General features: G+C 32.3%; 1 protein-coding gene across 4 annotated transcripts in view; it reads left to right on the forward strand.

Moving 5' to 3' along the window:
- The first annotated feature begins 2,149 nt into the window (after positions 1 to 2,149).
- LOC105254457 overlaps positions 2,150 to 12,765 on the forward strand; it is a 199,835-nt gene continuing 189,219 nt past the window's right edge. For all 4 annotated transcript variants that reach the window (XR_003123487.1, XM_011263136.3, XM_011263137.3 and 1 more), the window contains exon 1: positions 2,150 to 2,755. The gene's annotated coding sequence lies outside the window, so the exon portion shown is untranslated. The remainder of the gene's footprint in view (positions 2,756 to 12,765) is intronic.

Below are 12,765 nucleotides of genomic sequence, written 5' to 3' on the forward strand. Positions count from 1 at the left end.
TTGATATTAATTTGATATTTGATATTAATTTGTGCATAGTTAAGAATAAATATAATTCAATTATCATTAAAATATCAATATGTTCTCTCATACGTTATAAAATGCATGATTTAATCTTTTCTTTAAATTGAAATGCGCTTAAATAATTTATTACCCACTGCTACAAATTACTGCTTAAAGAGAGAACCAGGAAAAAGTAATGGGTGGGAAAGATTAAAAAAGGACGATAAAAAAGCAAGGGGATGAACGGTGGGAATGTGAGCGAATGAAGGGTGCGATGAATGAAACATAATTTATTCAATTGATACTTATAAATGATAATAAATGATATTTATTGCATTACCCAGCAGTTACATCAGTGAAATAAAATTAGTACATTGTCAAAGTATTATTATATCGGAGGGAGCACTATTGCATGATGTGAAAAATTCAGAAATAGTGTAATGCAACGCTAATGCAAATTAACTATTTAGGAAAAAGAATTTCCTAGAAGTTGTTTGAAAAAGTTAAATGTCACAAAGTCTTGTAAGAATATAATATACACAATTATGATACATCTAAAATTTATGCTCGCTTAATTGTTTGAATTTTGTGTAAAGCATGGAGAATCTTGATATTTTATAGCAATTATCAAAATTTATAGCAATTATAAAAATCAGTTGCTATATATTGTTCCACGTACTAACTTTTTATTATTATTTAGTTTTTATATCACGTTAAATTAATTATATTATTTTTCTTCAGCCTGATAAAAATTCTTAAATAAGAATAAAATTTACAATGCAATTAAGTTTGATTAATATTAAACTTTTAATTTTTGCGTTAATTGACACATTGGTTTTTTGTAGAATCTCATTAATTTAAAATTTATGTCAGTAGAAAAAATATAAGATAAAACTAGAGTTTTTTCGAAAATAGATGAAATGTAGTGTCTTTCCCTTTTCTTGAATTATTCATGGAGAAATTCATGGAGAAATAATATTTTTTTTACCATGCTATATGAGATCTAATGAGACAGATTTAAACTTGTGATAAAATATTTAATTGCTTTCTGGCAGTAATGCAATCGTGTTATGCATTATTCGTTCGCAGAAGACTCAAAGTTTAATTAATCTCTGTGCTACATTGAATATATAATAATTATGCCTATATACAAACTTAACTGCATTTTAATATGTAAAATCTGACAATAACCATTTAACTTCACTCAACATAAAAATGTAACCACCAATTAGGTGTTGTTTCGGATCCGCTAATTAATAATTATATTCTGTGCGAATGAAAATATATGTGTTTGCTATCGGACAGTTTTGTTGCATAAAGAAGAGTTTATGTAGACAGTCTCTAATTTATCTATACGTTATACGCATAACAAAGGTATACGCATGTATTTGTAAACATTATGAATAAACAAATTCACGCATTAAAATATTAAAATGAAATGTAACGGAGGTAAATATTACCTTCGAGAGAATTAATCAGTATAATTTAGTTGTTTATTTAATGCATGCGTATTTTATTATTCAGAACTCATAATTTTCTTCGTAAACAATAAACAATATCCAAATTTTCACGAAGGTTTATTAAGAAGCTTAAAATTTCAAGCAATTAATCAGTTTTAGTGTAAAAAAATCCGCGCACGTAGAATTTCAATTACAGCTTTATTAACAGTTCCGTTCATTAAGATAAATTACACATGACATTTTCGTCGAGTAAAAATGTCAATTCGAAATATATTACCTAGATTTCCATTATGCGGGATATGAACACGAATCTCTCTCTATTCTGTATTTATTGATGGATATTTCATCAAATTTTTTTATCGCCTGAAAGCTGCCTCCGTTCCGTCATACAGGACAATGTTTGAAAGAGAATTCGGAAATGTTAGAAAATTCATGAGTACTCACATCAACTTTTCACGATCTTTGCCATGGTCCGTTGTCAATCGTCGTCCACTAGGTATATTCCTGACCGCTTGCTGCTTCCCGTCCAGAGACCACGCTGAGAGAGAGTATAAAGTATGAATCGAAGCGCGAAGAACGATTAAAGACGCCACCGTTAGTTCTAGTATCAGCCGCTAGAAGCGCACCGATCGGGAGCGCGCGCCTCGCCGTGTCTCGAGGCTCAGTTCACCGCAGTCAGTCGCGCGCGTAGGTCGTGTCGCGTGTCACGTGGTATCGTTTCGCGTCGCGTTGACGCCGATCTCTCTCTCTCTTCTCCGACGAGAGAACGCACGAGCTGCGCCGATTGTTGAAAATACGATGCCGTGCGTCGCGTGAGAAACGATTGCTCGCGAAGAATTGTTCTTGCGGTACTGGTTTTCGCATGATTGCCGCGCGACGTGTACATTCGCGTACACGTTGTGCGATTGTGCCTGCTTTGCTCATTGTTTCGCATCTTCGTCGCCGCGATCGGTGTACGTTGTTTCTTCAGTGACCCCTGTCGCGCGCGTGCGTGTGTGTATATATGTGTATATATGTGTCGGTTGCGCGAAATAGCGTGACGCCGTGCGCCACGTTTGAACGACCGTTACGCGTTCGGATTCGGGAGTGCCGGTCTCGAAGCTAAGTTCATGGTATCGCGATGTGTCTCGGCTTGTGCGTGCGACGTCCTTGGTGAGGAGATTACAACAAGAGAGCCGTGAAGCGAGAAAGAGAGACAAGGCAACAAAGGTGACGTGCTGAGAGAAGGACGTGAGCGAAGAACATTGCTGTTGATTGACGGATACGAGCCGGACGCAAGCACGCCGATGTTGGTAAGTAACCTACCAATCTCTTTCTTCTCGCTTAGTCCGTTGGTTTCCCTCGAGACTTTGTCGCCACGGGTTGCATGGGTTAAGACGAAGATGCTGTGTGTGTGTGTGTGTGTATGCATGTGAGTAGGAATACGTTCTCTCTCTCTCTCTCTCTCTCTCTCTCTGACTCTTTTCCTCGGATATTACGAGAGTGCCGATCGAGCTTATCTTACGTTACGGTCCGTGGCACACGAGGCGATGCACACCGGCCGTGTTCATTTTATTCGTGTAACGCGCTCTCGCCCGGAATGGAATCTCGTCCGGAGCGAACCTCGTGCGTGATCTCTCGGGATCTCTTTTTTGTCTTCGATTCTTGTCAGCGACGCCGGGCTTTGCTCTTCGCTCGACCGCGCACGATGACGATACCATCTCGTTGCAGTCGTGCTCTCGCCTCTTTGGATCGTATTTTCTATCTACATGTACCTAATATTAATCGCGTATCTAATATTAAAAGCGATCGTCCGATGTAATTTATATATTTATTTCTCTCGTGTGAGGAAAAAATAGAGAAGAGAATACACAGAGTATTATATATTTTTTGAAATAGAAACATAATTTTCATGTGGATATAATATGAAATTTTTATGATTTAATGATACGTCGAAAATATTTCGACGTATATAATGGGAATAAATATTTCAAAAATAGAATGCCAAATGTAGCGAAAATACGGTTGTTTATGTCGATATTCAAGTACGCCGATATAAATTGGTCGCCTGTGCGTGAATAATAACAGAGTCCGAATATTTAAATTATGTAGTGTAAATCTTGAATATTTTTGATCGGCTGAGAATTACTATTATTATATTACCTAATATCAACGTGCGTAGTGCATTTGACATAATAATGGTTAATAATAACATCAATATTCGGAATATAATTTTATATTATGCTTGGAATATAATTTTATTTTATAGAAAGAGAGAGAGAGAGAGAGAGAGAGAGAGAGAGAGAGAGAGAGAGAGAGAGAGAGAGATCAATAATACGAGACAGATTATGTGAATGGAAGAAGTGTATGTTGATTCAGACATAACACTTGATTTAGTACGTATTTAACCTTGCGAGTGTCTTTAATGCCTGATATTATCAAGTGCTGAATTCTTTCAAATGTTTATATACTCGCGTAACCATGAAATTCCTTTAGGATATGTGTACGTAATTGATATTTATACACTTGTTATATAGAATCATATATTATGTCGGATATTTTATCATGACATTCTTTTAATAAGTTAGACAAATATTTTTTCAAATATTTTATTCCAGTAGAGTTTGCGTCCATCTTTTCAATGTATTAAAATTACTATTCCAATCATTTGAACGCACAAATATTTGAAAATTGTTATATTACAGAAAATAATTTTTCAAGATACAGAATAAAATAAGAATTAAACGCGTTTTTTTATTTTTATTTTATCTAAAACACAATTGCAACAAAAATAATTTTTATATTTTATTCTATATTTTATACATATGTAGTATAATTAAAAATATTTTAAATGTTATTGATATTCTTGTGATACATATAACAAGAAGGTAGAATCAATAAAATAAAGATCTCTTGTGTGAAAAGTCTGGAAAAACATACTCTTCTAATATTTACATACCTATATCAATCTTCCGTAAGTCATTGTTGTTTGGAGCAACAGTTTTGCGATGCGAGATATCAATTCTTTCGCAGAAACGATCAATCTATTGCAGTTGGCATAAGATATCAAACTTTTCGAAAGACCGGATGAAAATTTATTTTGATCTCCGTTACCTTAGTACTTTCTTTATCTGAATATCTTGTATCAAATAGATAAATTCTTATTTAATGTAATAGTTTTTTAATTCTTATACGTCTCTAGTATTTATAATTTTTCTATATCAAACATCGTTAAATTATTATTTCGATGAAGTAGGAATAATTGGCGAGAAGTTTACCGCGTATTTTGTGTAAATAAACATCGTTATACTGTCGCTCCCCGAGATGACAAGAACTGCGAGTCTCAGTTTGCCAGCATAATTGGTGCGCGTTGTCAATTCCGAATATACGTTATTATCAAGTTCGAGAACTTTCTCTTCAGGACGAGATCCGCTTTGCAATATTATAAACGCAGTTATTTGTACAAGCTCTCTTCCTTCTCTTCATTGAAAGTCGAGACAACCGAACCGTTCTATTAAAACGACAATCGAGTCGCTGGATAGCGAGCAAGGGTCGACAATTTCGTAGAGTATTTAATTATAAGGCTTCATCTCGTAATTTAGAAGAGTTTCAAATGCAAAGAGAAAAGTCAATTTCTTCGACAAAACGCTTTCATTTATCAAACATCATAAAAATAACATTCGATGGACATTGATAACAGACGTGTACACTTTTGAAATATTTACATCTGTCAGATCAAAAATTCTATCAATAATAGATTAACAGTTTTATATATATATATATATATATATATATATATATATATAATAGACATAAAAATAATAGACAAATTATATATATATAATACATATATATATAATTTGTCTATTATTTTTTAGTCAGTCATATATGCTAATGTAATGATTTATTCATCGAGCTGTGAGCGAGAAACGTGTTGAAACGTTCATTTTCATTTCAATAATATTCCGGTGGATGTATATCATTTTAATACCTGAAAATTTGAAATCGCAGTTTTATATTTTTATATGTATCTTAATCGTATTTTGAATTAAAATATATATACAGCGATTTTTTTGTTTATCAATTTCGCATTAATAAGAAAATATAAAACTGCGCTATATTATGGTTTCTTTACTGTTCTCATTGTATTTTTTCAAGCTTGAACATGGCTGGTTAATTAAATATACTTCTCGGGATTGTTTTCACTTACATATTCACGTACATTCACGTACATATTTAAAGTGTCTATGACCGATATATTTAAAGTGTCTATGACCGATATTCTTATTTAAAATCGCCTTAAACAAGATCTGAAAATATTATACGGTCATCATTGAAATCTTAAAGGGATCTAAAACCATACTTAAGATCGGAAATCTAAAAATAGAACTACTATATGAATAGCCGGGCTATGTGTAACCTATTTGCCGTATCGATAAATAATATTCTTAATTATTTTTATTCTCATATAACATTTGTATTATTTTACTTAAAATATAATAGAACACAATCGAGTTGTACATGTCTTGGTTATATATAAATGCACTGGCATCCGGTAGTCCATTTTGACCATAAACCAGCTACGTCATTGAACTCTTAAGCCATCTCGCCATATTCTGCTTTTAGCCATCGTGATGCGTCACGAGTCTTATGATAAAAGTTACTCACGTCGCGTATGAATCATACGAAGCATCGAGTTCATACTGCCCTGCCTTGAATGTCGCGTGATCTTGCGTGTCGTCTGATCATACCTATCTTCGTGGTAGGCCTCTCTCAACGATACCGCACCTATGTTACCATTCCAAAAATATGTGTCAGGTAAAAAAAAAGTAAGGGTCAGAATTTAGATACAATAACGAGAGACAGTTATGACTATTTTTGGAAAAATGTTTGTTGAAACTGAAAGACAAAATTGGAAAAAAGAAAAGGAGAAAAATCGTATATCTCAAAAGAAACAGATATCTATAAAAAAAGTGGAAGAGAATTAAGTGGTAGAAATAGAGGAAACGTACCAAATAGAACAATAAATCAATGTTCATAGATATGTTCTTTTAATTTTTTTTTCTTTTTTTTTGAGAAGATAAGAGTTAAATAAATTTTACACATGTGTAGCGTGCACAAGGAAAAAAATAAAAAGAAGATAAAAGTATAATTTAAGAAATGATAAAAAAATGTTTAAAGAGAAGAGGGAGAGAGAGAGAGTAATATTTTCTTGAATGAAAGCTTTATAAAGTTCATTTAAGAGATTATTATAAAGCCTGATATGTGCGCATATATTATGAAAGATTCATAATACAGTTTTATACTTTAGTTACGAGATTAGAAACGACAGCTCATATTATGTACGAGCAGATATTATTTCCAACTCTATATATTCTACAAACTTTAAAATTCAAATTTGTATAACACAGATACACGTTCTGCATAATCCTTCTTTTATAGATAGTAAGTTAATTATTTCGCTTATATATAGGGTAAAGGTATTGTTAGATAATACGTTATCTTGTGTGTGTGTGATACATATATAAAATAATATTATTTTCGTCGCTTATATTTGACGCTTATATTACTAAGATTTATATTTCGGAATGGTACTAATTTTGAAGAGAGATGTAGTATTTAAAATAAAGTAAAATAAAAGTATTAAAATCAAAATTATGAATGAATATTTTTTATCGCTTAATCGCTTTAATATTTTTACTTTTCGCATATATATGATATCATATACTGTAACACAAGCGGACATTTGTTTTCATTTTGTTATTTCTTGCTCATCTTTCGATATCTCGCACGCGCAAATCCGACTATAATCATTAGTCACGCTTTATTTCGCGTCATTCACGCTAGAATAGTGTCAACCTTTCGAGAAAGGAACTCTGATTCATGACACGCTTTTGTGAGCTATGCTCGTTGGATCGAATGCCAGCGAGCGACTTGCACGATTTAACGATCTGTGGTTGTGCGCTTCGGCTACGCATCGCGCGACGATAAAACGTTTCTTCGGAATCAGCCGGTTCTTGTCGCCTGCCGTGACGTTATCTCGTGACGAGATCGGAGACGGTAGTATGCGCTTACCGGTTGCGGCACCGATGACCATCGTTACCCTCACAGTCGGCAGTCTTCGTTGAAAATTGCTGAAATAGAAACGTCGGGTAGACATAACATTTTCAGAGAAACCCGTAAATCGTCGCTCTTTCCTTGAATGTCGACTGAGTGGTGCGTCGAGTTTCTTTTAACGGATTTTGAACGCATTAAAAGATTTGAAAGTTAGAAGAATTCTTCTTGAGGATGATATAGCAAATCGTTGTCCACGTAACTCGATATTAATTCAATGATGATTCAGTGATTCTGTTTTAATTACTCCTAATAAATTATTAAATTGTAAACAGTATCAAGTATAAGAAATCATAACAATAATAAAATATATATATAACATATAAGATATCGAAATGGATTTAATTAAATGAATTTTATCAATTCCCGTCCTCAGAATATTTGTGTTATCAATTAATTATGATATGAATGTTTTTCTTTTTTTTACATGAGATGCACGTTAATATATGATACAGCACACACGCTGTGAATCTACAAAACTAAAAAGAAATATTCATAGAGAGTAATCTTCTTTGTATTGTTTCTTTATAATATTCGCTGAGATTATTTACGATACGAGTCAGCAAGTTTTGCACAATTCAGCGCAATTTAAAAAAGCAGCGTTCATAAAAGTGCTGCGTTGACCGTGGGAACATTTTATCTTCTAAAGAATAGGATCAGTTAGGCACGTAATATTCAGGACAGAAATTGAAACGAGTTTAAGATCAGCATACTTTATAAATTGTTTTCGTAAATTGTTCCAAAATAATGCTGTGAGAGAGTGGAATTAATTAAATTTTATCAATTATATAATGAATATATTATATAAAGATAAATGTTTATCCAAAAACAATTTGGGTGTGTTCGTTACTTTGTAATAATATAATTAGAATCACGAAGTTATACATAGATATTTAAGAAAAAGAATGATTGAAAAACGAGTATAGTTTTTACGATACTCGATAAAATATCTGTATCGCAGGAATGAGTTGACCTCGTGTTAATGGAAGATAAAACAAGAACAGTTTTGTGCCATAAATAACTGCGTGTTACATTGACAGACAGCGCTACATTATGCACATTCCATAAAGGGCACTTACCCTGATTAAGTCTCTAGGCTTATTATACTCTGTATGGTATAGACGATGGAGACAGATAGAGGATGGACGCATCGAATATTGCTCGGTAATCATGCGAACATGAAAGGGCAGCATAGAGTATTTTAGTAAGAGTATTTTCATTAGGTAGAGGATCAATCTCTCATTGTAAGAAATTAATTACCTTCTCGTGCATACGCGTGTATTTGTTAACATAATTTGGCGAGGTTCGCCCTTCGCGGCGTAAGTCGATTCGACGCAGCTTGTTTGCCATCCCCTCCCCTTTCCAGTCCACTTATATACGTATTACACATCGTATATGTGCGTGTTTTCACTTCTGTTGGCGGGAAAGTGCACACTGTAATCTGATTTAAAGTCCACTCCGAGTATGGTACCGTTGACTGTGGCCGTAGAATATAGGAACAGCACGCAATGGAGATCTACGTGACTGATAAAACGACTGGAGTTCGCGGAGACTTTTTCTCTCTCCTTCTCTTTCTACGGGATGTTTTATTTCGTGTATAACGCTCTTTATACATCGGATCATTAGTGATGTAGAACTTATCGAGCCTCATAACGAAGCACGGTCGATGCTGGAATCGTCAATCACAATGATAAGGTGTTTAGATGCTTATTTTAATTTTCTCGAATTTATTCTCGCACGCGCGTGTGTCCTCTCCCCTTCTGTTAACTTGATTTATCTTTGTTAATGGCTGGAAAAATGTCTCATTTATTGATGCCAAATCAAACAGTCATAAAAGCGGAAGTCTCCTTCAAATTCTTAAGAATTCGAAATTTAATAAGTAGTACTATCTTTTATCTGTTTCCTCTTGTTAATGTCTTTTATATATTTCGAATATATAAAAAGGGAAATTCAAGACTCTCGTTTTTTTTTACTTTCTTCGCCAAATCCTACATTTCTCTTCCTCTTTTTTTCTCGCGCCCGATGTTAATCATCGGACTACGAATGGATCACTGAAGGAATGAATCGAGCCGAAGCTTCCTAAATCCTCATCGATCGTTCATAATGGACGAGACGACGCGAGATGACTATGAATTTTTAATACGATCACGTCGAAATCATTATGCCTTGTCAGCGCGATTTACAATCCTCGTCGTGCGCGCGTAATGTAAGACTTATGAGACTTCATCGTGCTTCGAATAATAAGTCTTCCTGTGTTAGAACGAGAGCTACTTCGGATTTCCCTCTGATGACGTCAAATAAAGGTGACAAGCCGCTAAGTGCCGAAAGAAAAACATTACGTTGGAAATTAACTTGACTTTCTCGTTGTATTTGCAACTTTAGTTAAATATAATTACTAATAGTTAAATATAATTTGACAAGATTCTCGATATTGTAACACGTTTTATCTCGAGCAAGAATGTTATTCATTTTTTAATCTTTATAAAGAAGTAAATGTTAAAATTTATGTTTCTCTTTAGTATCATGTGATTTCTTAAAATGACGTGGTATTAACAATGCAATGTATGATTACATCGATAACGCGTATTATTAATGAAAGTTTTGTCAATCTTAGAACCTCAAGATAGAATTTACATCTGACAAAGTCTTGTTGGTCTCACTTTTGAGAATTAATATCAATTTTCATTTAACGAAAAACAGTTATTCGGATTCTTATTTTTTACATTTAATCTCTCGTGAGAAGTTTTTCTAAGTAAATTAAAAATTTTGAATTTATTGGAGAAAGTACTGAAATTCTATAAATTAGATTGAAATTTTTAATTAATTGTTTTACAAAGAGATATTTTTCCATTAATTGAAATTACACTTTGTTATATCAAAAATTTAATTTAATTATCAATGCGTCAAATATTAAAAAATACAGAAATTATGCAGCAGATGACAAAATTTTCTCTAGATAAAAAAAAAATAAATTAATCAAGCATATGTTACTATATTTTGCAAGTTAGTTTGTTTGCCGTTTTTTATTCAGATATGTTGTTGGTTACTGTTCCATAATCCCTTTTATGAACAATATATCAGCGATCCAAAGTTTTTTTTACGAGCTATTCAGAATAGAAAAACATGTTTGAAAAATTGGGCCGCTCTATCGTAGCCGGATAACAAGGGCTTCTAGCTGCCACGCGACAAAGCCGATAATTATTGGATTTAGTAGAGCTATGATCTTCCTGAATGTGCACGTTTATCACTGTGGGAGATAACAGATAAAAAACTTTTTTATTTATATGGCAGATGTAGTGAGATTATGTTATATATAATTAATGAAGTTTCGAGTCTCATGCTATTACCGTAATTATCTCGATTATCATAATTGTCATTGCGATTATATGTTACTGAAGCAGACGTGTTATTATATAAATACATCGGCTAAATTAATTTTCTTAATCATGTTGCAATGAGACTTGCTATATCGGTTTAATGAATGTTTTCCTCGGTAACGAATAATACATATGCGATTAAATATCACAATTTAATTTCTCTCTCTCTCTTTCTCTCTCTCTCTCTCATTCATTGAATTATATGTATTTATATGCTGGATAAATATTTGAATAAATTTTTTATTATATTTGACTAGGAACTACATGTATACATAAAATGCATATAATTATAATTACATTTAAAGTGAGTAAAATAAAAAGATTTAGGTCATTATAACGTTCATAATCCATCAACGATGGATTATAGGCATAAGTGCTCTTTGTATTATGCAATGTGTTAAGCACACGTCATACGATAATGCATCGTATTTAACATTTCTTACGTATCTTTAAACAGATCTTGTGCGACTCATCGAATGTTCTAGTTCAGTTTCGAAGAAACTGCGTAAGAGCTTAAGCTACGTAAACCTGCTCGAAGTGCAAATGTGAGAATGTTAACACATCGTTGACAACGCGTTCATTAACTTAATATTAACGTACAGTATAATGATTACACTGTAGCTGTATTTTACATGAAATTATAGATCGTTTGTTTCTTCACGAGATATTTTTTATAAAATTTTTTGAAAATGAAAATGTCATAAAATTTCGTTACATTTAGTTCGCTAAAAATAGAAAAAAATAGTACATAAAAAAATTCCTCATTTTCATTAGCTTCATTCTTTATACAAATGTTATATTAAATAAGAAATAAAAGAAGGATAAAAACCAAAGACGCGAGTTATTTATTTTACATATAATAAGAAGCGCAAAAATATATGTTTAAAATGTGCTGTCGATTTAAATAATATTATGTTTTTCTTTTAAATGTATGTGTTTAAATTATGTTTTTCCTACTTGACTTTGAAAAAGACCTACAGCAAGAAACGTTGTCGACAGTACATTTTAAACATAAAAATTTTAAAAATATTTTTACGCTTTTTATTGTAAAATAAATAACTTTATAAAGTTTCTATCATAATATAATTATTATCACGCACCATTACCTCTTTGGTTCTTAGCATTTCTTTGCTTCTTATTTGATTTGTATCACACACACATACATTTGAACCATTTGTACATTTTTATATTTTTATTTTTTTAAATATTATATTTATATAGAGAGAGCAAGAAATATAATTTACATTGCACTTAAAAATATGATATTATTTCACTTGCAAGTTAAAATAAATGAGATTTCTTCGCACACGTATTTGTATGCTAGCAAAAGTCCATAAAGTTGCAGTTAACGTAAACGCATTGCTTGTTTATATGGCATGCCAGAGAGTAGATTCTTGATACTTTTTATTACTCGCGCTCCATAGAAAGTAAGCATGATATAAACAGATATCCCAGTATTTGATTAAGCCGCATACTCTGTTTACAACGAAAAGTTTTAATGTAGATGATACGTGGGAATCTGTGTCTGTTATTGTTATCTAAACAGAAGCATTTGGCTTTTCTCTTTCTTATCTAGTTTTATTCAACTCTTTTTATAGTAATATTCTATTTCTAATACTCTGTTTTACAGTGATATAATAGAGTAATATTTAAGTCAGACATTTTCAACGTAATCGAATTATAATGCTGTATTTTTAAAATCTATATTAAAAAATTTTATATAAAAGAGTTATGTTATAACTGGAATAAGTATACTGATATAAGTACTGGAATAAGTATACTGATATAAGTATGCTGATTTTTGCTCGGATCATATGACAATCGATGATGTA

This window comes from Camponotus floridanus, unplaced genomic scaffold, assembly GCF_003227725.1.
Source record: "Camponotus floridanus strain SB8 unplaced genomic scaffold, Cflo_v7.5 scaffold61, whole genome shotgun sequence".
Classification (NCBI taxonomy): Eukaryota; Metazoa; Arthropoda; class Insecta; order Hymenoptera; family Formicidae; genus Camponotus; species Camponotus floridanus.